Source organism: Mus caroli, unplaced genomic scaffold (genome assembly GCF_978045245.1).
Source record: "Mus caroli unplaced genomic scaffold, Mus_caroli_1 scaffold_15, whole genome shotgun sequence".
NCBI lineage: Eukaryota > Metazoa > Chordata > Mammalia > Rodentia > Muridae > Mus > Mus caroli.
In genome coordinates, this window is record NW_028227270.1 from 72319971 (window position 1) to 72346514 (window position 26544).

Here is a 26544-nt window from a genome sequence, read left to right on the forward strand (position 1 = left end):
GAGATCTACCAGGAGTCCTGGCCCCCACAGGGATATTTGTTCAGGCCAGTCAGTGCCAAGGCCTGCCTCAGATCCCTGCCCCCCAACCCCTCATCCCACCTCTGCCTGGGTGCTGGTGGCTGTCAGGCAAGGCAGGCGGCAGATCAAACGCCCCCCCCCCCCCCGGGCCTGGCCTTGCCCATCAGGAAAACATCACGTGGCACTGGAATGAGGTGATTTCGAGCAGCCGATGTGAGGAAATGGGTATTTATGTAGCTGCGGGCATGGTTTTTATTTTCCCTAATTTTCAGATTACTTTCGATTAGGCCTCTTCGGAGTAGAAAAGGCTTGAAGTGAAATCGATCCTGCCTAAATCATTATGGCCAGCTCAGCCCCAGGCTGCCTCTGTAGACAATTACCCCAGACCCTGGGGTTAGGGGGCAGACTCCAGGCAGGGGACACTTCCCGGGGCTCACCCAGACTTGAGCTGGCCCAGGGCCGTTGTGCCTTGTGGCACACAACAGCCATTGATTCCCAGTCTCTGGCCAGAGGGGCGGGAGGGAGCCGAGCAAGGACTAATTCCCATCACCATCTGGACTCTATCTCTGCTCCCACCCCTAAACCAGGACAGGGAGGGGGCTGAGAGAGGGAGAAGGGGAAAAATGCCCAGGCCAAATTCAAATGCTTTCATGAATTTTGCAGTAGAAATGTTTTGACGTGAATATTTTTGTCAGTCTCTAGAGTTTGCCAAAAGAAACTCAACTCCCCACCACAGCTCCAATGTAGTCTGCAGTTGGCTCCGTAGCCACTGCAGGACAGGCAGTGGGCCCCAGCACCTGCGAGGCTAGCTCACAGGGGTGGCATGTGGGAGATTTAGGGGTCCCAGTGATACACCCGGAAGACCCCATGGGGCACTTTGCCTCCAGGAGGAACCCTCAGACATCTGAGGGGTGGATTCATACAACTTGGGAAATTCCTCTGACAGCAGGAATTTGCTTCTGGAAACTTGGACAAAAAAAAAAAAAGAAAAAGAAAAAGAAAAAAGAAAAGAAAAGAAAACCTTCTTCTTCTTCTTCTTCTTCTTCTTCTTCTTCTTCTTCTTCTTCTTCTTGTCCTCCTCCTCCTCTTCCTCCTCCTCCTCCTCTTCCTCCTCCTCCTCCTCCTCCTTCTTCTTCTTCTTCTTCTTCTTCTTCTTCTTCTTCTTCTTCTTCTTCTTCTTCTTCTTCTTCTTCTTCTTCTTCTTCTTCTTCTCCTTCTCCTTCTCCTTCTCCTTCTCCTTCTTCTCCTTCTTCTCCTTCTTCTCCTTCTTCTCCTTCTCCTCCTCCTCCTCCTCCTCCTCCTTCTCCTTCTCCTTCTTCTTCTTCTTCTCCTTCTTCTCCTTCTTCTCCTCCTCCTCCTCCCTCTCCTCCCTCCTCCTCCTTCCTCCTCTCCCTCCTCCTCCTCCTCTTCTTCCTCTTCCTCCTCTTCCTCCTCCTTCCTCTTCTTCCTCTTCTTCCTCCTCTTCCTCCTCTTTCTCCTCTTCCTCCTCTTTCCTTCTTCCTCTTCCTTCCTCCTCCTTCCTCCTCTTCTTCCCCCTTCCTCTTCTTCCTCCCCCTCCTCCCTCCTCCTCTTCCTCCTCTTCCTCTTCCTCCTCCTCTTCCTCCTCCTCTTCTTCCTCTTCCCTTCTTTCTCTTCCTTCCTCCTCCTCTTCCCCCTCTTCCCTTCTTCCTCTTCCTTCCTCCTCCTCTTCCCCCTCTTCCCTTCTTCCTCTTCCTTCCTCCTCCTCTTCTTCCCCCTTCCTCTTCTTCCTCCCTCTCCTCCTTCTTCCTCCTTCCTTCTCTTCCTCCTCCTTCCTCCTCTTCTTCCCCCTTCTTCTTCCTCCCTCTCCTCCTTCTTCCTCCTTCCTTCTCTTCCTCCTCCTTCCTCCTCTTCTTCCCCCTTCCTCTTCTTCCTCCTCCTTCCTCCTCCTCTACCACCTCCTCCTCCTCCTCATCCTTCTCACCCTCACAGGGTCTTATGTAGCTGAGTCCCTTAGAGTCAGAATGACTTTGAATTTCTGATTCTCCTGCCTCCACCTGCTGAGCACTCAGATTACAGCCATGCCTGATTTACCGTGTGCTGGGGACAGAACCCATAGCTCCATGCATGTGAGGCAAGAACTCTACCAGACGAGTTACACTCCCAGCCTACTTATGCTTTTCTTTGTAAAGACATAAATTTTTATTTATTCATTGAGAATTTCACACACATATACAGTGTAGCTGAATCGTAACCACCCTAACTAAACCTTCCCCCTCCAACTTCCTTCTTCATGTCCATAACTATTTATTATTATAATTATCATTGTTATTAGTATTATTTTTAACTCACTGAATGACTTGTGCCATCCATACACTCATGGGCACCTGGTTGCACACAGGGGCATGGGAACCTACCAGTGGCCACGTCCTTAGAGAGAGTCTCCTTCCTCAGCGACCCTCAACTGCCCTCAGCTCCTCATGGAGGCAGGGAACCTTGGGGACCCCTCCTACGCCATGCTGAAATTTGTTTCTGGTTGATCTTACACCTTGAGGGGGTAACCCTTACTGCTTTGAGATCACATGAACCACAGCTGTGTCACTTGCCCCTCCCCATCCTCCAGATCTTGCATCCTCTCCACCCCCTCTTCCTCAATGTTCCCTGGGGAGGTGGCTGCTACAGATAGCTCACTGCAGTTAAGCACTCACTGTCAGTTATTCTCAGCCTTTAACAGTCATGAGTTAACCCCTCCCCGCTACCAACTTCTCCGAGCAAAGTTGATGACAACATAGATCTGGCAGCTTGGCCAAAGGAAATGCACCCTTCCTTATTGTTTCCCAATGAGTCTGAATAGCCAAAAAGACTCTAAGTGTAACATATCTTTTCTGTCTCGCTCAATCAGCAATCAGCGGGAACTGGATGAGACCTTGTTACTATTCTCAGTGATGAGGTGGGCAGAGATGATGTACCCTTTCTGGGTGTAGTGGTTGACTGTGATGAGGAAGCCTCTCCAAACTGGAGACACGTGCAAATTGCAGTGGGTGCTTATAATCGCAGAGACCTCTACCGGCTACCCAAGACACAAGAGAACAGAACGGTGGGCAAGCACTCTGGTCATGGCCTGTGACTCGCTGAGCCTTCAGGAGGCTTTTGTCAACCAGCTGCAGCTGACTGCTCAGAGCCTAAGCTGTCCATAAAGGCTCTCCACTCAGAAACTGGCTTTTCCTCTTGTGAAGGGCTAGGTAAAGTCTCAGTCACCTGGTACTGAAACCGGCTCACCACAAGTCACCTGAATTAACTGCCGTCATTCCTTTCCCTTATTTTGTTCAATTGTGACAAAAATATGTACAACATAAATTTATTGTTTTCTTTTTCTTTTTTTCTTGTCTTGGTTTATAGAGTTTTTCTATGTAGCCCTGGCTGTCTTAGAACTCACTCATTAGACCAGGCTGGCCTCGAACTGAGATATCTGCCTGCCTCTGCCTCCCGAGTGCTGGGATTAAAACCAGTTAAGAATACTGGCTGCTCTTCCAAAGGTATTGAGTTCAATTCCCAGCACCCATATGGTGCTCACAACCAACTATAAATGGATCTGATGCCCTCTTCTGACCTGCAGGTGTACATGCAGCAGAGCATTCATACATAAAATCAATAATAATAATAATAATAATAATAATAATAATAATAAAGAATATCACAATAATAGCCAGGTGTAGTACATACCTTCTTTAAAAAAACATTTTATTGATTCTTTGTGAGTTTTACATCTATAACTCCAATCCCACTCACTTCCCCGTCCCTTCATATTTGCCCTCTGCCATTGCAACCTCCCCCACAAGAAAATAAACAACAACAACAACAACAACAATAAAAATACGCAAAGCAAAACATAAAAAACATCTTGTAGGGGAAGCTGTGGTGTGTCATAGTGTGTTACACAGTACACCTTCAGCCCATACATCTTCACTTGCAAATATTTATTGCAATGAGTCACTGGTCTGGTTTGGGGGTCTCTGGTTCCTGCCACACCATCAATACTGGATCCTCACCGGGACTCCTTTCAGATATCCTCTTGTTGCCCTCTACTGTGGGTATTCTGTAGCTTTGGATCTGCAGGAGCAGCCTAGCCCTCTCACAGGCTCCAGCAGATTATAAATGAGGTAGATGTTAGGGTGAACCAACTCAGAGCTCTGGATCTTGTTCTGGGTGGTAGCTAAATTGGTCAGCCTGCCAGCTCTCCCAAACCCACACCACCAGCACTTCCCTGGCTAGCTCACACAACGCCTCAGCCATGAAGCGTCAGGGCCAACTCTCCCACTCTCATGCCAGCAGGGCTTACACACACACACTCACACTACCAGAGCTACTGTGCTACCCAGGCAAGCTCCAGGGCCTACTCTCCTGAGTGCTGCAGCCAGTGAGGGACACGGCCAGCTCTCCTGTTCTCTTGACCTTAGGGTCAACTCTCCCACCTGCCACAGTCACCTCACAGCAGATGCATGGCAGGACAAGTGGTGCACACCTTTAATTCAAGCACTCAGGAAGCAGAGCAGGTAGGCCTCTGTGAGTTCAAGGCCAGCTTGGTCTACATAGTGAGTTCCAGGACAGCCAAAACTATATAGTGACACCCTGTCTCATAACAAATACAAACAAACAAGCAGCACTTGCCATATAAACACAAGGACCCGAGTTCAAATCAGAAGACTCCACATAAAGCCAGTCACAGTAACATGCCTCTGTAATCCCTGGGAGATGGAAGATGGAGACAGGAGAATCTCCAGAAACGTGGGGGCCAGCTAGCCTGAGATACATAGCTACGAACAGCAAAGAGACCTTGTTGGGAGGTAGGAAGTGAGGACAGACACCCAATGACCTCTACGTGTATACTGTGGCACGGATGCTTGTACACATGCACACATGTGAGGTAGACACACACACACACACACACAGACTATTGTTAACCATCACCTCTATCTCCATAGTTTTCCCAGCATGCCCAGCTGAGTTCTGTCCCCATTTGCAGTTACTCCTGGGCCCTACCAACCATTGTGCTGTGTTGTCTCTGAATCCTCCTCCTCTGTGTAGTTCATGTCAGGAGAGAGTCGTGCAGTGAGCATCCTTCGGTGACTGACTTGCTTCATGTAGCACAGTGTCTTCAAGGCTCGCTTACTCCACAGTGTGTCAGCATGTCCATTCTTCTCATGGCTGGATAGTTTTCTGTCCTACATCCATGCTACCCTTTATTGTTCCATCGATCTCTCATTGGACCCTTGTGTTGCATTGACTCTGGGCTGGGAATGGCACCCCTTTAGATGTTGCTGTATAAGCAGGCCCTCACATCCTCACTCCCTGCTCTTTTGCAGGGCTGGGGAGGGAGGGAAGGAGTGTAGAGCACACCTAGAAATGGAATTGCTGGGTCACATGAGCATTCATCATTTGGCTTTCTGAAGAACGACCATGCCGTTGCAGGTCAACATGCCATACTCCCATTCCATCAGCCACGTACAGAGGTTCCAGTTTCTCTACATCTGGCCAACACTTGCTCTTTTCCATTCTGAAAGCAACAACTGTTCCAGGGGCTGTGACATGCTTCCTCCCTACGATCTAGGCGTGTCTCCTTCACAATTAGCAGTGCTGAACACCTTTGCATGAGTTCATTGACTATTTGGATACAGTCTTTGGCCAAACGTCTATTCAGTCCTCTGCCCGTTTGTAAATTCGGTTGTAACTTTTGTTCCTGTATGGTATTCGACTGAAGATTCTTTTACATGCATGTATTTATTGTGCATGTGCACGCGGGCATGCACACAGTGTGAATATGAACGCATACATGGGTTCCACAGCATGTGTGTTGAAGTCAGAGGATACCTTGCAGGAGTTATTTCTCTCCTCCCTTCAGGTGGGTTTTAGCGGCTCAAAGTCAGCCTGTGAGGCTTGGGAGCCAGTGCCTGTGCCCAGTGAGTCACCCACCAGCCCCTGGAAGTAGATTTTTCAAATGTTTCTTTGGTATGAATCTCTACTTCGAGGTTAGATTTGCAAATCTTTTCTCCTGGTATGTGTGCTGTCCTTTTATCCCCTATGTTTCCTCCGGAGTGTTTTTAGATTTAGCTTTGAAGTTTAGGTTTTTGATTCATTTGGAGTTAATTTTTATAAATGGTATGAGATAAGGGCTCAGTGCCGCTCTTTCTTGTGAGGAAGATATCGAGTTACCCCAACATTTTTTGGTTGAAGAACGCCTTTCCCAGTTCTTGGCAACAAAATAGGAAATCCCTCGCTGTGCCTGGGAAGGCTTATCTCCCTATTCTGGGTTGTTCCCACTGCTCTGTATGTCTGTCATTCCGCCAGACCACACACTTCTGGTGCCTGTGGCTTCCTGGAAAGTTATGAAGTTGCAAGCACAGGTCCTCCAACTCTATTCTTTTTTGAAATTATTTTGTTTCTCTGGATTCTGTTGAGATTCCACATGCGTTTAAGTGTGGGGTTTTAAATTCTCTCTCTCTATATATAAAGCTGTAGTGATTTTGGAAGCAGTTATGGCTGTTGGTGATACTGATAGTGTGCAGCCTTCTGCAGGGCCCCAGGGATGCGGACTGTTGGCCGCTCCCATCCTCTCTGATTAAGCTTTCTGCAGTGCTTTTAGAGTGTGCACGGGGCTTCATGTCCTTCATGACATGGCTCTTCAGCACTTCATCTTTTTTTAAATGTCATTCAAATAAGTTTCATGATTTCCTTTTTATTCTTAGTCCCTAGAAATGCAGCTTTTGCTGGCAGGTTGTTTTTTGAGTCCTGAATCTTTGATAATTCATTTCTTGGTTCTGATAGTTTTTTTTTTAATATTTATTTATTTATTATATATAAGTACACTGTAGCTGTCTTCAGACACCCAGAAGAGGACATTCAATCTCGTTACCGATGGTTGTGAGCCACCATGTGGTTGCTGGAATTTGAACTCATGATCTCTGGGAGAGCGGTAAGTGTTCTTAACTGCTGAGCCATCTCTCCAGCCCCTTCTGATAGGTTTTTATTTTACTTTTTTCCCCTAGGTATAATTATATAGAGAATGCACACACACACACACACACACACACACACACACACACACACACACACACACATGCCTGCACGCACACATTATGTAAGGCATTATATATAATATAATATATATTAATAAGCCAATTCTATATATTACACATAGAATATACATTATGTAATATCAATATGTTATATAAGGTCATGTTATTCAGTAAAGATAATTTTACTGCTTTTGAATTTGGAAGTCTTTTATTTCTTTTTCTCTCCTAATTACTCTGACTCAGACATTTTACTTTTTTTTTTTTTTTTTTTTTTTTTTTTGAGGCAGGATCTTGATTCATAGCCTTGGCTAGCCTGGTACATGCTGCATACATAGCCCAGGCTGGCCTCAGATTCCCAGTAGTAAGCTCCCTGCCTCAGCCCCCTAAGTGCTGGGATTACATCATGGGCCATCACACCTAGCTCAGGCCAGGAATTCTAATGATGTGAGGCACAGAAGCAGTGAAAAGAAGCATGCCTATCTTATTCCTATTAAAGATTTATTTTTATTATTTTAGTTATGTGCATAATGTGTGTCTGTGTGTGTGTGCCTGTGCATGTACATGTGTGTGCCTGTAAGTGTGTGTGTGTGTGTGTGTGTGTGTGTGTGTGTGTGTGTGTGTGGTGTGGTATGGTTCACATGAATGCAGTCATTCATGGAAGCCAGAAGAACGTGCTGAGTTCCCCAGAGCTAGAATTATGGTGTTTTTTGAACCACCACATGGGCGCCGAGAACAGAACCTGGATCCCCTGCAAGAGCAGCAAGGGCTCTTAACCACCGAGCCCCACTCCAGCCTCAAGTTATAACAATCTAATTCAAACTGACATCAAATTACTTTTCACAGTGTACCATCTTCTACAGAGCTCTGTCCACTCCCGTAGGTAACTAACACCACAAACCACGCGGTGTGCTCATCTGTGTAGGTGCAGGCTGTTGTATTCACTGGCCTTTCTGATAATATAGTGTCTTGTTTAGGGTTTCTAACTAAGAAATTGCTGTGAAGAGACACTATGACCATTGCAACTCTTATAAAGGAAAGCATGAAGTTGGGACTGGCTTACAATTCAGAGGCTTAGTCCTTTATCATCATGGCGGGAAAGCATGAAGGCAGCCGTGGTGCTGGAGGGGTAGCTGGGAATTCTACCTGATGGGATGATATTATTGTGCATTGTGTCTCTGTGTTATAAAAATGCTGATTTTTGTTCTGGCAGAGATCTGATTACAGGCTGGATTTTGGTATTGTTGTTACAATTGCACAGTACCTACGTCATATTTTGTAAACCCTCCCTCTCTCCCCCTCTGATTTTTTTTTTTAAGCTAATGGCCTATAGCAAAGGCAAGAAAGGAAGGTGGAACTTTCAGGCAGAGATAGGAACTCTGAGAAAGACAGTGGTGGTGGTGGTGGTGGTTGTAGGAGGGGTTCACCAGTGAGGCTGGGGCTGAGGAAGGGTAACTAACAAGCCACATGGCAGAACTTAGATTAGCATACATGGGTTAATCGAGTTGTGAGCTAGCTGGAACAAGCCTAGCTAGAAGGCCTAAGCATTCATAAGTAAGTACATGTCTCTGTGACCTTATTTGGGAACTGGTGGTCCCAAAGAAAGTCCTGTTTTATCTGCATGTGTATCTACAGGCAGTAGGGAGAGACAGTGAGCCACTGGGTCTGGATTGAGGATCCTGAATCCTCAAAGCCTACCCTCCCCAGTGACAAAGTTCCTCCAACAGGGCCACGCCCCCATTAACACCATTTCCCATGAGTCTATGGGGGCCGTTTTCATCCAGACCACCACAGATAGTAATTAAAAAATAGAATTGGGCTGGAGAGGTGGCTCAGTGGTTAAGAGCGTTGGCTGCTCTCCCAGAAGACCGGATTCAGTTTCCAGCATCCACATGGCAGCTCACAACTTGACACTTTAGCAGTCTGTGTCTGTGGCATGCCGCTTCGCTTCTGTTGAGTTGATTGTCTCTGGTTGGCTTTGACATGGTGCTGCTGTCTGACGTGTTCTGTCCAGAGGGCTCTGTCTAGGTTCTTTAGCGAGCCTCTTTCTGTTCTCAGACCCCATGATCTCAAATGGCTTGTCTCCCGGTTCAGTTATTCTTTGTCCTGTCTATTCAAACCGGCTGTCAGCTGTTTCTGGGAAATTTAAAAAATTATTTAAGTATTGTACTCTCCAGAATCTCCACTTGCTTGCATTTTATAATTTCTCTTTGTTGATAGACTCATCTTGTCCCCATATCTGCCCCTTGGTTTCCTTTCCTTTGCTGTGGTTCCTATTTTTCTTGTATTTTAAATAACTGCCTTAAAGTCTTTGTCTAGTAAGTCCCACAGTGATGGTTTCCACCAGTTTATTTCCTTGCTTCAGAACGAGCCATGTGTGTGTGTGTGTGTGTATCTGTGTCTGTGTTTGACTAAATTGCTTAGGCTGGCCTTGAACTCACTCTGCAGCCCAGGCAGACCCTGGATTTCCACTCTTCCTGCCTCAGTTTCCTGGATAGGCTGGGACTGGAAGACTGTACAACTAGTCATGGCTATATATTTTTTTCATGTCTCTGTTTGCCTCCTGATTATTTTCCCTAGTAGAAATGGGTATTTGACTTGACTACTTACTCTATGCCATGGTGACTTTGGAAATCAGCTCGTCTCCCTTCCCAAGGGCTTCCTTTCAAAGCATTTATTGCTAAATGCTGCAGCAGTATACGCTTCTTATGCTACTCTTGAAAATTATTTTACAGAAGCCTGTCCCTTGTCAAAAATCCTTGTGACCACTGACACCTCTGCTTCTTTATTGCACACTCAACTAATGTTTCATAGTTTTCACAGATATCTTCTCCATTGCCAGGAGATAGAAGCACATTCGCACGCTTGAGAGCATGCTTACACACACACACACACACACACACACATGAGAATATTAAGAAAACTGCATCTTCCCCCTTTCAGAATCAGCTCTGTGCTGTGTCTCCAGTGTGCATACACACAGAAAGCTCTTTTACCCACTGCCCCCCCCCCCGGTCACTTTTGAATTGCCTCATTTCCCAAACACTCTCATATGAGCTTCTCTTTGGGTCTCGGGTGGTTATTTTGTGTCTTGACCCACGACCTCTCACCTCAGGCATCTGTGGGTCTTGGGTCTTCTGTGCAGCTTTTACAAGCAGTCTCTACCACTTTTTCCACGTGAGTCAGGTGAATGAGGCCAATGTCTGGCCAGTCCTGCTGGTGTCTGCTCGACTCCTTAGGACATATATATATATATACAAAGGCTCCTCAACAAGATTATCTCTGCTCTGAGAGTCCAGAGTCTTGTTCTGGGTCTTCAGGCAGTCCCCACTTCACCACCAAGGTCATCACAGGGATGATGGAGGGCAGGAAACAGGTGAAGGAATTGTGTTCTTCAGTCTGAGGTGCCTTTTTCTTCTGGGACTTCCCCTTGCTTGCATCCCAGAATTCCGTCAAAGCAGATTCCAACAGATGTTTGCTTTTGTCTTTCTATCTGGAAGCAGGGGCTTGGAGCTCCCCAGCCTGTCATTCTAAGCACTTTCTCTTGACTCTCTCCTGCCTAAAGCTGTGGCACTGAGCCACCTGGGCTGCAGCTGGGTACCAGTGTCATCCAGGCTTTGAGTGTACCAGGCACTCTCAGTGACTATAGGGCTCTAGGAGTCTCGACACTGAAGGCAGGTCCAGGCGGCGCTTGAGCAGGCTGGAGTTTGGTCCCTACAGGTCTAGAGTAAGGATGGTAAACAATCCGGTGCGCAATTAGTAATGTCTGCCCACTCTGGGAAATGAGTAACTTGTATATTTGCCATTTAAGTTCTGTTATTAACTTAGACCCCTGCATGTGGGAAACTCAGATTCACTTAATTGGTGCATAGTGGTATTGGGTCTTGGACCAGTAGTCCTAGAATCTGATTATTTTTTGCTGCATAGCATACAACCTCAACGTTTTCTTGCCCATAATAACAGTAACGCTATACACATAGGTTCTGTGAGTCAGAAATCAGAACAGGACACCATGGTAACTAGTTGTCTCTTTTCCGAGTTATCTGGTGCCTCTGCCAAGAATTCTGGGGCTTTATGTGACACAATAGCCTCATGCTGGCCTCTCTAGGCACAAAAGTTCACATAGGGTAGCCATTTTACATGACCTGATGGAATAGGCCTATCATCTGCCTATTTGGGAGGCTGAGGCCGGGGAATTGAAAGTTCAAGGCTTGCCCAGGCTACAGTGAGTTCAGGTCCAATCAAGGCAATCTTGTTTCAATATTAAAAAGCTGGGCTATTGAGACCACTCCACTGATACGGGTGCTCGTCACAAGCCTGAGGACCTGAGGTTGGTTCCCGGAGCCCAGCTGGTGAAAGGAGATATCTGACTGACTTCTAAACATAAACCCTGACCATACATACAAAAACCATGAGTTAAAAAATGCTTTTAAAAATTAGTTCTTCACGGGAGCTGGAGAGATGGCTCAGCAGTTAAGAGCACTGACTGCTTTTCCAGGTTCTGAGTTCAATTCCCAGCATCCACATGGCAGCTCACAACCATCTATTACTCCAGTCTCAAGGGATCTGATACTTTCTTCAGTGCCTGACAAATACAGAGGTGGATGCTCTCAACCAACCATTGGACTAAACACAGGATCCCCAATGGAGGAACTAGAGAAAGCACCCAAGGAGCTGAAGGGGATTGCAGCCCCATAGGAAGAACAGCAATATGAACCAACCAGTACTCCCATAGCTCCCAGGGACTCAACTACCAACCAAAGAATGCACATAGAGGGACCCATGGTTCCAGCTGCATATGTAGCAGAGGATGGCCTTGTTGGTCACCAATGGGAGGAGAGGTCCTTGGTCCTGTGAAGGCTCTATGCCCCAATGTAGGGGAATGACAGGGCCAGGAAGTGGGAGTGGGTGGATTGGTGAGCAAGGAGAGGGGGGGAAGGCATAGCCGGTTTTCAGAGGGGAAACCAGGAAAGGGGATAACATTTGATATACAAATAAAGAAAATAACTAAGGGGGAAAAAAGAAAAAAATAGCAATACATCAGGAGAAATTTGATGAGGAGGTCAAAGTCATAAATGATATTTTCCCTGTATAAAAAAAATCACAAATGTTTAGATCTTCAGAAAATTTTAAATATCAACCATAATGGCTGTTTATACATAATAGTATGTTGTATTTTATAACAAAATCTCCTCTTGATAGAGAATTATTGTCAGTAGCAGTCTTTGCCCTAGAGAAGTTTCTACTAAGTGTCTATTTTTAATTAATTAGAGTATTAATTAGTTTAATGAGTTTGAGTCGGTGTCTCACGATGTGGCCCAGTTCTGGAACTTACTGTGCAGCCCAGGTTGGTTTTGGAAACATGATCCACCTTCCTCAGCCTCCTGAACGCCGGGCTGTCAGGTGCGTGGCACTGCACCTGGCTTGGGTCTGTGTTAAGGCAGAGGCTGTAATTATTCGCAGTGTTACAGCCTGCAGTCGGCTGTTGGCACATTTGTCTCATTACCATCTGCTCTGACTCTGTAATTTCTAGTGAGGCTTCTTCTGTCATCGGATCAGAATGCAGAGCTTTGTAATCATCTCATCGCAGACATAACTCTCAAGTTGAGGCACTGCATCTGTGCACTGCCAGAGCACCATCCCTGCCTGAACCTTGCCTGGTACAGATGCCGATGCCACAGAGACGGAATCACACAGCCGAGTTCTCTGGATTGGCCGTGGGTTTCTGGAACTGGTTATCTAGTCTTAAAAGATTTAAAGGTACTAATCACCCTATTCTCCTTGGTAAAGAAGACAGTGCAAGGGCTCTGGATGGAGCTTACTAGCTAGCTCAGTGGTAGAGCATTTGCCTAGCACCTGCGAGGGCCTGGGTTCAAACCCCGGTACTGCAAATAACCATGAAAACAAACCATGTGGAGGAATATTGAGATTAATCCTGTTGGGCATTTGTAACCAAAGAGGTAGAGGGTGTCTGGGTAGCTAAATATTTGCTGCATTAGAAAATCATTTGAATTAAATAACATCTACAATGGCTCTGAGTTATTCTTGATTAATGAAGGAACTGGAAGAAAACAGGGACCCAGGCTCCCAGTTCCTACTCAAGTTCTACATCAATGACACAAGAGTCTCTGTCTGCCTTGACATCCTTGTTCCCCACAGCGGAGGGACTGAGATTTCTGCAAAGCACGCTCGGAAGAATCTCATTCTGCGCGTGGCTGAATCGTTTGCTCACGGCAGTCAACTCTGTGAGAAGGCAATGTTCTAGACTTCACATTGTCTTTTCGTTAAAGTAAAAGCATCAAGTGAGGAGTGAACATCTTCAAGTTGCAGTAGACAGAGGCTGAGCGGACAACCTGAGTGGAGGCGGGGGCAGCAGGCTTTGAAAGCCTATTACATTTCCTTTGTTGATAGAAGCAGTTCTTGCCCACCTGGGAAGATAGATCTCTGCCTATGGGGTCTGAAGAGCCTTCTCCATTTTTCTGCCCTGCATGGGAAGATACACCCTCTGACTGCAGAATCTGGAGAGCCTTCCCCATCTCAGACAGCTGTATCATAGTGCGCTGCCTGCTTTCCCCAGGACTCACTTCCACTGTGTGTTTTTTGGTTTGGGGATGGTAACTAGCCTTGGGGCTAGGGTTGTAGCTCAGTGGTACACAGTCTTTGTCTAGCACGTGTGAAGCCCTGGGTTTGCTCTCTGGTGCTGAGAGAAGAGGAGGAGAAAAGGAAAAGCTAGCCACTGGTTTAAACCTTCATATGAAGCACAGCAGCACTCGATGTAAGACAGGAGGTGTGCATGATCCAGGAGGAAATTTGCTTCATCCCCCAAACCACCCAGTTGCTGTGCACTGACTCCGTCGGAAATTTAGGGGAGCACACGTGAGAATGAACTGATACTAAGGCTGTCAAACAATGGCTGAAGGGGCACAGGGTCAGGCAGGAAGAAGGTGCTGGTCTGTGTTTGTTTGCTAGGCAGGTGTTTTGGGCTTAAAGTTATAGTAGGCAATGCTGGCATGATGGTGGCTGACAGACGTGAGCCTCAGGATCCATCCCAACTCATACAGGGCATGCAGCCCTCATGTATAGTCTCTAGGAATGGGCCGGGGTCCATAAGACTCTGAACATGATAGAATCTCACATTTGTTCTTCAATATATGAAGTGAGGGCCACAAAGATGGGAAGGACCATGTAGGATCTGTTAGAATAACCTCCACCACTGAAACAGTCAACCAAGCATAATTATTTGGAAAGCCAGAGGTGTAATGTGAGGGGCGGTGACTTCCATGTCTCTATTTGTATCTCCTATTTTCATTCAGCAAGAGAGACAGATTCGGGAGAGGGATGGAGATGGTCCTAATCTCTGCCAAGCAGAGACTACACTTGCAGCTGTCACGCCAGATGTGGTTTTATTATTTGGTGTCTTAGTCAGGGTTTCTGTTCTTGCACAAACATCATGACCAAGAAGCAATTTGGGGAGGAAAGGGTTTATTCAGCTTACACTTTCCACATTGCTGTTCATCACCAAAGGAAGTCAGGACTGGAACTCATGCAGGTCAGGAAGCAGGAGCTGATGCAGTGGCCATGGAGGGTGCTGCTTACTGGCTTGCTTCCCCTGGCTTGCTCAGCCTGCTCTCTTCTAGAACCCAAGACTACCAATCCAGGGATGGCACCACACACAATGGACCCTCCCATCTTGATCACCAGCTGAGAAAATGCCCCACAGCTGGATCTCATGGAGGCACTTCCCCAACTGAAGCTCCTTTCTCTGTGATAACTCCAGCCTGTGTCAAGTTGACACACAAAGCCAGCCAGTACACTTGGATATGTGAACTCATGCCTTGGGACCAGATGTGCAACCACAGATGCAACAAATACTTTCCCAACAGCCCTGTCCATGGACACAACCAGAAGTGGTTTGCTTTCAGCCAACAAGGCCAGCACTACACCTTCAGCCACCATCCTTGCTCAGAGGCATGCCAACTCTCTAGCTCGACTATAATTTGTTCATAAGACTCACTCTCATCTTTCCCCGACATCACACTGGTCTATTGGGTTGACAGCATTGTGCTGAGGGTATCTAGTAAGGAAATGGCAACAGCTCCACACCGATGGATAAGACATTTACATACTACAGAGGAAACAATCCAGGACTTCCACCTTGGCAAAAGTTCTATGGGCCTGTTGTATGGGACATGATGCTGCTGTAACAAAATGCCTGACAGAAGCAACTTAAGGACGGAATGGTTTATTTTGGGTCACACTCTAAAGGTCCAGTCCATCATGGTGGGAAAGGCATGGTGACAGGGACGTGAGGCAGCTGGTCACATTGCTGTCCACATTTAGGGTGGGGGTTTTCACCTCAATTATCCTAATCTAAAAATCCCCTCACAGATGTGACATGCCCAGATGTTTGTCTCCAGGTGACTCTAGTCCCCAACTTGTTAGTGATCTGTGTTAGCCATCACACAGGGTGAAATATCAACTTGCATCCGGTCACTCGTGTGCACAATCAAGAAAGAGGCCTGAGGCCTGGTGGGCTTCTTCATGCTGATGAGTTGCCCCTCTGACCTGTTGACTGAGCCACCCAAAAGAGACAGGCTTTGGGTGTGGCCTGGGATTATATTCCATTGCAATAGGTCCAGGATATTGTGCAGGTGACTTGGAGACTTGGACCATCAGCTCCAGCAGATCCAATGTTACTTGGGGCATTGGTGGCAGCTGCTGTTTGGAACCTTGGGCAGGTGAATTTCCAGTTGCTGGGATGTGGGAGCGAGGCCCTGACTGCAGAGATGACTGCTCTCCTTTGAGTCCACTCTTGCTCTGCCATTGGGTCTCAGTAGAAAAGTGAAGATCGCCTGTGGAATCAGCCACGAAGTTGCCATTCAACCTGAGTGGCTGTCCAGTGTTAGCTGAATACCATTCCCTAAGCCTGGAGTACCCACCACACTTCCAAAAGATACACTGTAGTCTCAAATATTGGTCCCCCAAAGAGCAAAATCACTAAAATGTAAAGCTCCCCAAATCATAGCTCTTAAAGACTGAAATCCATAGGGGGAGGAGCTGATAGCTAAAATCTGGTTCCCTAATTGCTTCTTGATGGCGTCAATAAAGATGGTAGAAGCCAATTGCTGGACAAAGGTATAGAGGTGGGATTTCCAGGTCCCAGGAGGGAGAGGAGGAGGAGGAGGAGGAGGAGGAGGGGAGAGAGAGAGGGAGAGAGAGAGAGAGAGAGAGAGAGAGAGAGAGAGAGAGAGAGAGAGACGGGAGGACCACATCCACCCTGGAGGCCTGGAGGCTATTAGAAGGGGTGGCAGTCTCCGCCACTGCCACCAGAAGAATTCTGATAAGGGTAACTGATGAGTTTAGGACAATGGTTTCAGCCAATAAGTACACTTGGATATGTGAACTCCCAGTGGTTGTGTTACCCGGCTGGTTTTAAAATATTAAGGCTGTCTGGTGTTTTCCATCCTCAGTGACTCAGATGAGCAGGAGAAAGGGCACAGCGGCAGGTCAGTTGTTGGTGGTTGGCAGCTGGCGGAGCTATCTGAGGAGGTGCTTGGTCAGTGCAGAGTGATCAAAGCTCCCGGTGGTGTTTATGGGAAAAGCATTTGCTAGCTGTGGGGGGCTGAGCGAGATGGCAGGAGGGTGGCCACTGATCCCAGAGTCTAGCCAGAGCATCGTGTTTTTAAAATTACACGCAACAGGAATCTTGAGAAAAATAATCCCTTAATCTGCATCTGACAAGGGAGAAAAGGATTATGCAAGAGGGCTGGACTCCATCGTCAGGCAAACAGGATCTGATGAGAAGGGGAACCCGGCACAGCAACAAGGAAAGGCTGTCTTTGCCTGAGGAGGCCGAGTGACACTTGCGCAGGGGTGTGTTGCTGCTGGGTCACACACATTGCCTGTCAGCTCAGTGACAGTCTGTATGTGGGAACAAGCGTCTAGACAGAGGGCATTTAGGAGCCTAAAGCTTAAACATGTGTACCCAAGATGGGACAGTTTAACAGGGACGTGTGTGTTGGTGAACGATGACCCACGGAAGAGCCTTAGAAAGAACGGGACCAGAAAAGCACGCATGTGAGCACCTTCAACAGACTCTCCATGTCCTGGGAAAAACAGTGATCACCACAGTACAGCCAGGAGAGCCAGCCCGACCCTGGTCCCCTCCATGCGATTGCCCGGAATCTATCCCTGCAACCCGCTCTATCATATATTCAATTGTCTTTGTAGGTTTTTTTTTCTCCTTAAAATGTTTCCCCTCTTCCTGTGAGCAACCCGAGGTGACCCGTGAAGATGCTTTGTTGCTCTCTAGACTCAGAAGCCCCTACAAAATCAAAACGTTCAAATCTCATGTTCACTTTAGGAATATCTGGGAAACTACCCAGGCCATCAAGATTGTGCATATCCAGAAAACCACCAAGTACCTAAGGTGCCACTTTAAGGAAGCCACATGTGCAGTTCTGGCAGTATAACCATGGGGTTGGTAGGTGCATCCAGGCCAAACAGTGAGGCTGGACAACAGGGTTGGTGGCCAAGAAATGCTGAATTTTGGCTGCATGTGATTACACATACAGAGAGTGATGCTGAATGGAAGGGCTTAGCTGGAGATTCTCTAGTCACTGAATGTGTCACAAAGCACCAAAGATCCGAGGACAGGCTCCCAGGGCTCACGGATGGATTAGCTTATGCGTGAGCTCCCCCTGCCACACTGAGATGACCCTCACTGAAAAGGGACACATTTCTCCAAAAGCCAGAAGAGGAGGCTGCACAGAAGAAAGAGATACCAAGAAGGAACCGAAGAAAGAAAGCCTTATGGTGCAGAAATAAATTCAGCATAAAACAACGATGACAGCGAAACTTCTCTTACTTTAATTTTTTCCCAATTTGGGAATTATTGTGTTCAGAGAGTACGTCCTTGGGTATCACGGTTGGCACTGGCATTTGCCCAGCCTGCAGAAACACAGCTGTCCTAACTGCTGCTTGTGGGATGCCTTATCCCCCCTAGTATGATGTTGTAGGAGATGGAGCTCCTGACCCAGGAACCCGCCTCAAAGCCGAAGATGCAGTCAAGGCTCCTCCCACAGTCTCACTGCTTTTGCTGTGTTCCCCACTATCCTAGACCAGTTGGGTGTGGAGCAGCAACTTTCTTCTCACTTTGTAGCCTAGGCTGGCTCAAAGCTGCTGTGGTATGCGTTAACTCAGTGCAAGGCAGGTGGTTTGCGTGGCACGGATTTATCTTCTCGCAGTTCTGGAGGACAGGGCTTTGGAGTCACTGTGTCTGCTGGGCTTGCAACCTCCTGAAATTCCAAAGGGGGCATCCGTCTTGAACCTCTGTTCCATCTTGAGCCTCTGTTCCATCTCTAATGCTGTTGGCCATCTGCACCATGCTGGGTCAGCCTTCCATTGCCGTGACAAAACACCCGAGGCGATCAACTGAAAAGGCTGACTTTGGCTCAGAGCCTCAAAGGTTTGGGGCCATCAACCTCTGGCTCCATTGCCTTGGGCTTGGTCATCGAAGTGGAAGCCAGTGATAGAAGGGCACTCACCTCACAGCAACCAAGAAGCAGAGGAAAGGGCAGCATCCCTTCAAGGTCATGGTACTACACCCTAACTTCCTTCCACTTGGTCCCACTCCCTGAAGTTTCCACCACTCTGCAGTAGCACCGTGGGATGGGAACCAAGCAAGTTGACACAGGGGCTCCTGGGCACATTCAAGGCCTACGGATAACACTTAGCCTATAAGATCCATCACCCCAACCTCTGCTCTCACAGGTCTCCTGATATCTCCTCTGGTTCTGTATCTGTCAGTGGTTATCTTCTATGAATCTAGAAATAAGTCCCAGGCTAGCCTGCTCTAACCTTATCTTAGTCATATATGCAGGTTCCCATCTCCCAACCAAGTTGAGAGTTCCCATCTCACATCCCAAGTTTCTGGGCATGCCTGGGTCTTGACATATAGTAGCAGAGGTGAGGGTGATTGTTTCTGAATACTTTCTTCTGTTTGTCTGTGGGTCTCTCTCTCTCTCTCTCTCTCTCTCTCTCTCTCTCTGTATAATCTTCCTCTGCTCCCTCCCTTTCTCAGATCACCTACTCTGGGGCAGGTGACATGTTCAAGTGCCCTCAGACTGCCCTGGGACAGGCCCCTGTGGTGGGAAGCTGAGATTTCTAGCCAGCAGTCATAGGGTGAGTTCAGAGGCAGGTCCACCAGGTCCAGTAAAGTCACCTGATGTCGAGCCTACAGCTTCAGGGTAGACCCATGTGACCAAGCTGCCCCGCCTTCCAGATGCACAAAAAGCTGTTAATAAAGGCATGCTGTTTTCAGTTACTAACTTGGGGTGGGGATGGGGGACACCAATCATCATGTAAGCCAGCACAGTCATGGGGGCTGAGGTGTTCTGGCCTGAAGGTCTGACACCCAGGGGGAACTCTCTGATCCAAGCTAATGGCTCACTGTTTCTAGAATGAGCAGAAGATGGCCTCTCTCTCTTTTCCCGCCTCCTGCATAGTACAGAGATGTCTGCCAGTGTATGTCAGGCACAGGCCCCTCCTTTCACTGGCCTTTGTCTCCTCCTATTTTGGTTTTCCTGGCTTCCTCAATCACAGTCAACAGCTGTGAGTTGCTCTCCGCCATGCTGGCAGGCCTCCTTGAAGCTATGGAGGAAAAGCGCGACCCAGTCTTGCGAGTTATAAATGAGTCCATTAAGGGAGGTGGATTCACTAAAAGGCTGCCTTTGCTCCACCTGGTCCAAAGCCTCCCTCGTATGATCGATGACTCCATAGCCTGCAGACGGTCCTGAACCCCAGTGCATTCTTAATGCCTCAAAAGTTTCCAATTAAAGGCAAATGGCTCTTGGCAAAGTGCAAAGCATTTTTACTAACTAAAATAAATACCTGGGCAGGCTCCGTGGTTTATGACTTCTTCACACGGCTGAGAATAAGCAGCTAAGGAGTCAGGGGTGAGGGATCGTAGCAATGAGAGGCCCTGTCAAGCCTGTGAAAGGCACCCCAGATAATAGTGCTGGGGTGGTACCCCTGGGCTCCTGGGTGCCCAGGCTTGGAACTTCGGGTGATGCTGCTGGTGTTTGAGACGGGGTTTCCTGAAGCCCTGGCTGACCTGACTCTCTTTGTAGCTGAGAATCACTCTTGCCTCCAGCTCCCAGGTGGGTACCAACACTCCAGTTCTGTGAGTTGTTGGCGAAGCAAATCCAAGGCTTGTGCATGCTAGGTAAGCATTTCACCAACAGAGCTGGGGTCCCGGCCTACACACACACACACACACACACACACACACACACACAGAGTTTTGAATCTTTCTAGGCATGGCTCAGGCAGGCAGAGGGTGATGAGTGGAGGTTTCATGGAGACTACCCTCAGCTTCTTGGCCTCCACTGTGTCCCTCCACAGCTGTGCTCTGAGGCTATGAGGTACCGGCCTCACAGCTCTGGGGTAGAGGGGACTGGGCAGTGAAGGGGACTGACAGTTCTGGGAACTCAAGGGTCAGGGGTTGCCATGGCTACCTTCTCTTCTGTAGGTAGTCTTTTCACTACATGGTCGCTTTCAAAGGACCATTGAGCCAACCCAGGACCAAGGATTAAGCAAGGCCTACCCAGGGAAATGTCCTGGGTAAGGGTCCAACCTGTCAGTTGGGAAGGGCAGTTTCTAGGGCAGCTGGCATTTCCAGGGTCAGTGATCCAAGGCCATTGCATATGGCTTCAGCTGAGGATGGGATTTGCTGGTCCTCCCTGCCAGGCTACCTTCCATGTGTACCCCACTCACTTAAGCAGCCTTGAGTCAAGACCACATACATCTGATTTGTAGAAAGGACCCACTTTCAAACTGGGACTTTGGACCACCACAGCTCAGAGTCCTTGAGAGAAGCAGAATGAGGATAGATTAGAAAGAAGTGGCTGGAGCAGACTGGGTACTGGGGCTTGAAGCAGCAGATCACTAAGATTCCCCCATTCTCAGCATCCCACTGCCTCACACGGGTCCCAGGTATGGCTGGCTGAGGCATGGCTGTCTACGAGCCATGCTCAAGGTTGGACCTTTAGACAAGCAGGACCTAGCACCAGAAGCCACAGGGCTCTTATGATGGTCCAGCTGCCCATCACAGTCCTGAATACATGCCTGGCATTTTCAGGAGAGAGGTGGCCCATTCTATAGATGGCAGCTCAGTGTAGGACTATGAGGTTCCTGGCCTAGGCAGGAGCCATGCTGGAGATGAGACCAGTTCAGTTCAGCCTGTGCTGGGATGGCTGCTGGAACCTCCTTTGTCCTGGATATATTCATGGCAGCCAGGCTTAGGGAACTCCTGTGAATGGGTAGGGGTGGTCTGTGGGGTCTCCAGGTGGCTGGTGTCTTATCCCTGTATAAGAACCCAGAGGTTGATGTCACCTCCCCCAGCATGGCAGCTGTTGGTCACCTTCCATGGGGAGGGAACAAAGGCACTCACAGGAGTAGGCTGAGCCTTACCCTTCTTGGTTGTATCCCACTGCCTAGATTGAGCCATCCTTTCTATCCCAATGGGGTCTGTCTGTCTCGCATCTCTTGTTTGGTTGGAATTTGCTTCTGATTCCACCTTCTCCCCTCAGAATCTGGCTTTGAAGCTGGCCTTTCATGGTTGGAAGTTTAATTTCCTGGTTGGCCCAGGACCTCACTTCAAGTTCAACATGCCCCTCAGACCTCAGCTCCACCTGTTGCTGTCTGCTCATGGTTATGTGTCTTAGTTAGGGTTTCCATTGCTGTAAGAAACAGAATGATCTGTTTCTTATAAGGCAATTCTTATAAAGGACGACATGTAATTGGGGCTGGCTCACAGGTTCTCAGTCCATTATCATCATGGCCTGAAGCATGGCAGCATCCAGGCAGTCATGGCTGTGGAGGAGCTGAGAGTTCTATGTCTTGTTCCAAAGGCCAACAGGAGAAGACTGTCTCCCACTTGACTGGGAGGAGGGTCTCAAAACCCACACCCATAGTGACACACTTCCTCCTATAAGGCCACACACACCTCCTAATAGCGCCACTCCCAGTCACCACAGTATTTTAGGACATTTGGCCACAGGTGGTCCACATATCCATAAAAAATAAACAACAGTAAAAACAAAAATGGACACAGTGAAAGGACGCTTTACATCACATAAGAAGGAGGTACACAGGATGCGGGTCTAAGCATATGGACTTGTAATATGGAACATGGGTGTGGTTGGTTGCCTCAGGCTCATGGTGGCTCTGGGTGCTTACTTCTTTTATGTTTCATACAACCCATGTGTAACGTAAAAATCATGTGTATGGACCCTAATGGAGGAGTCCACGGTTTCTTTTCCTTTCTGCCTGAGTCACCCTCAGATCATGCTGCCCCTGCCTTCATCCCAGGCTCTCCTTCTCCTTGTGGTCCTCCAACAGAGAGGACAACATTGCTTATTGCTGGAGACCTGTTCATCCTGCCTTTGTGAGGGACCTAGTGCCTCAGATAGGCCCTCAGAAAGGACAGCATTCATAGGATAGCCTGATATGACATGCCCAAGGTGTCTCTGTCCCATTAGGTTATCCAGAGTGACTCCATTCTCTCTCTCTCATTCCCAATAAACCCGGAGACCGACCCCTAAGACTCATGGTTAATAGTGAGGGTGGCTGACTCTGACCTCAGACCCTTTTCCTGGGGTCCTCTAGCTTAGATCTTCTGGGAACCCATCTTCTTTGTGGTGCGTGTCAGCCTCCCTAAGGATGGAATCCTGAGAAGACACTGTCCATCAAGGCCCCTGCTAGATCTGGGAGGAACCTGTGACTGGTCAGGAACACAGCTTTCTAGCTATGGGCACCTTACCACCACCCTCCATCTACAGAGTGCCATTTTCTCATCCTGGAGTGTTATGCAATGCACTGAGTTCCTGCAAGAAGTCACACTAAAGTCCTGGTTCATAGGACCTTGGGATGCTCTTCATTTGGAAACAGAACTACCACAGATGTGATGGGTTACAGTGATCCCATACCAGATCTGTATCCTCATTCAGCATGCAGGGTATATTTATAAGAAGGACACAGACAGGCACAGGAGACCATGGTGACATGGCTTCAGAGACACGGACAAGCCAAGAAGATTCAAGGCTTGGCAGCCTCCACAGCAAAAGCAGGGAGGACTCCCCCCAGCACTTTCAGAAAGACTGTAGCCCAGCCAGCCCCTTGGCTTCAGCTTTCCAGACTCCCTAACTGTGGGACTATGATTAAACCACTAAGATTCGGGTCTTTTTGGACAGCCCCAGGAAATTCATTTCTCATTATCTTAATAAAAAATAAAGTTAAAGACTTCCAAACCTACCCCCACCCAGAGGAACTCCAGAGGTTGTTTTCATGCAGAGCCTTAGCCCCCGTAGCACCAAGGGAAAAGTGGGCTTACACCAAAACATCCCTAGCCACTTAACACGTGTGCCCCTGGTCTGGCTTTTCATAGATGAGAAGTATCGGTCACAAACACAGAGCACACTGTCACACAGAGATTATCCTCGGTGGACACTGGAGCTATTCCCACCCCCTCTCCTCTCTTTTCTCTCTTCCCCTCCCACTCTTGCTCCCCACTCTCATCCCCTGCTCTCACTCTCAAATCTCCTCTACTCTTTAAAGCAATGAGAAAACCCAGACCTTTCTGATTGCAAATGTTTCTAAATGCCTGCGTATTAATGACTGGTTGAGTATGCACGCTGGCGAACGCAGGGCGATCCTTCTTGTCTTAAATGAGAAAAAGTCATAGGAAAAATGGGCTTTGTGTTGTCAAACATTACTCTGAGCAGACGCCCTCTGAGCGCCCGGCTCTGGGGGCTTCCTGAAACCAATTGCATTCTTCCTGCGGTGTGTTTAACGTCAGCGCCCTGAGGAGCTTGGCTATGAAGAGCCCCGAAGGCCAAATATTTACACAGCCAACCCTCAAGCCCCATGGAAATGACCTCAGGAACATTGTTTTTAATTCATGAGATGTGGAGAGGAACGGGAGGCACGGCCTTTTCAACACTTGTTTCTGGGCCATGGATGCTCAGGAACCGGGTTCCTAGGCTGGGACACCGTGGGACCTCCCTGGATCCAACGTACGGTGTAGGCTCATTGAGCCCCATTTCTCCTGTAAAACTCAGGTTAAAAACAGCACAGGATCCCTGGGGTACGACGAGAATAGGATGCTCTTGGGGAGGCAGCTGCTCTTCAGGTGACGATCTCAGCAGAGACCTATGCTGCTGGACCCAGGGCGTCTGGGTGGAGAAGCTTCCAACAGCTATCCAACCAGAAGACATATTGGTCATCTCTTGTTCTCTTTCCTCCCTCCCTTCCTTCTTTCCCCTCCTCTTTCCCCTCCCTCTCTCCTTACTTCCTGTTTTGTTTGTTTGTTTGTTTTTTGTTTTTGTTTTTGTTTTTTTTGTTTGTTGTTTTTTTTGTTTTTCGAGACAGGGTTTCTCTGTATAGCCCTGGCTGTCCTGGAACTCACTTTGTAGACCAGACTGGCCTCGAACTCAGAAATCTGCCTGCCTCTGCCTCCCGAGTGCCTCTGCCTCCCAAGTGCTGTTTTATTTCGAGACAAGGCCTTGTGTTCAAATTCAAGGAAGACCTTGAACTTCCGGTGCTCCCAGGATTACGGGGCGTGCACCATCACACCAGGCTTACGCAGCGATAGGGATGGAACCCAGAATTGAATGCTCGCTAGGCAAACGCCCTGCCCCTGGAGATAGCTTCCCAGCCTCTGGTGCCTTGTCCCCTCTCTAATTTGGGAACTCCCCAGCTAAAGAGTGGTTCCCTTTGGCCAGCACCATGCCCTCACCTTTCCCTCCTACCTTTTCTAGCATCCAGCCAGTATTAGCCTACTGGCGCCAACACTAACTTCTTGATGAGCCTGGGTCCCCAGAGCCTTGTCTGTGTCAGGTGTAACAAACCTTCCAAATTGATCCTCGGGGCACCCCTTTAGCCAGCAAGCCATCTCCCTCGTCCCCAGTCTGAGACTCTCTGAGGAGCAAGTTCTACTGCTCCTTTGACTTCTCCAGTAGGTTTAGGCTCTAGTAGCCTGTAGCAGTCATTTTTGTTTTTAATTGTAATTATGTGCCTGAGTGCATGGTTGTGAGGTGGGGGGTATACATGTAAGAATATGGTGCCTGTGGAGGCCAAGAGAAGGTTTCAGATCTTCTGGAGCTGGGGTGACAAGAGGTTGTGAGCCACCTGATATGGGTGCTGAGATCCGAACACGGGTCCTTTGGAAGAACAGCAAGCACTCTTAACCACGGATCCATCTCTCCAGTGCCCACAGCAGACTCTGGATACATCTCCTCTTTATACCATGGCCTGCAGAGCTGTCTTCCCTCCCTGCTCTCCCAATGGCCCCTCCATGCTGGACTGCTGTACCCACTTTAGAACTATAAATAATAAGCCTTTTATTCCTCCTCTAACTTGCGTTTGGTCACACTGTTTTACTATAGCCACAGAAATGTAAAAGCAGGACTTTCTATCAAGACGGAGGGCTGCTGTTCATAACCCAGACCATGTGACCTTTCTGCCTTTGGACTATTTTGTGGAAAACTTTGAAACTATGGGCAGGATTAGACGCTGCCAAGAGAAGCTTGCTGTTCTGTGCAAACTTAGAAGGCAGGGGTGTTGAAGCATGCATGGACCAAACTGTTTCAGCTCACAAGGTTTCAGAGGGAAGTAAGGACACTCTCAGGACTTGGGCTAGGGGCTGTTTGTGTGTTAAGTCAGTTGAAACTCTGGCTTCATTATGATTGTGTCTTGAGGATATGTGTTAACAAGTAGCGGATTGAATTCTTTAGTGGAATGAATTTCAAGAAAGCATAATGTTGAGTCTGTGGCACGGTTGCTACCGATTACTCTTATACTGGTTTACAATTTTAAAAGGCAATAAAGGTGGGGAGGAAACATAATTTTTTAAAAATGCAGTTTGGAAAAGAAAAGAGCACGAGGCAGTTTAGTGTTGCTGCCAAGACACGAGCCAAAAGAGGCTATAATTGTGGGTGGGCCACAGCCAAACAGTCGAAGGGCTTACGGGTACAACAGAGTGACATTTCCCAAGTAAAGGAAAACTTCCTGCCTGACACCTTTGGCTGGGATGCCAACTCTTCTCCTGTCCTTGGACTCAACCAGAAACACAAGCTCCCTCAAGGTTGCAAGCCTGCCAGTCTTGGTATAAGAAGTTTGGACTCAGCCTGGAACCAAACCGTGGGCTTCACTGGCTCTAAGTATGTTGGCTTACAATAAAGATCTGGGGTCTGGCTTATATAACTTCACAGCCACATGAGCCTCCCCCTCCCATCTCTACCTTTATATACAAATACACAAGAGGGACACACACCTGTGTGGATCGCTATATACACGTGCATGTGCAGTTCAAATGGACGTTGGCTTGGCTTCTCTGAATTACTCTTACTGAGACAGATTGTGGGGTTGAGAAAATGTGTTGGGCTTTTGTCGCTGTGACGATGAAGTGTCTGCCACACAGCTCAGGGGAGGATTCTCT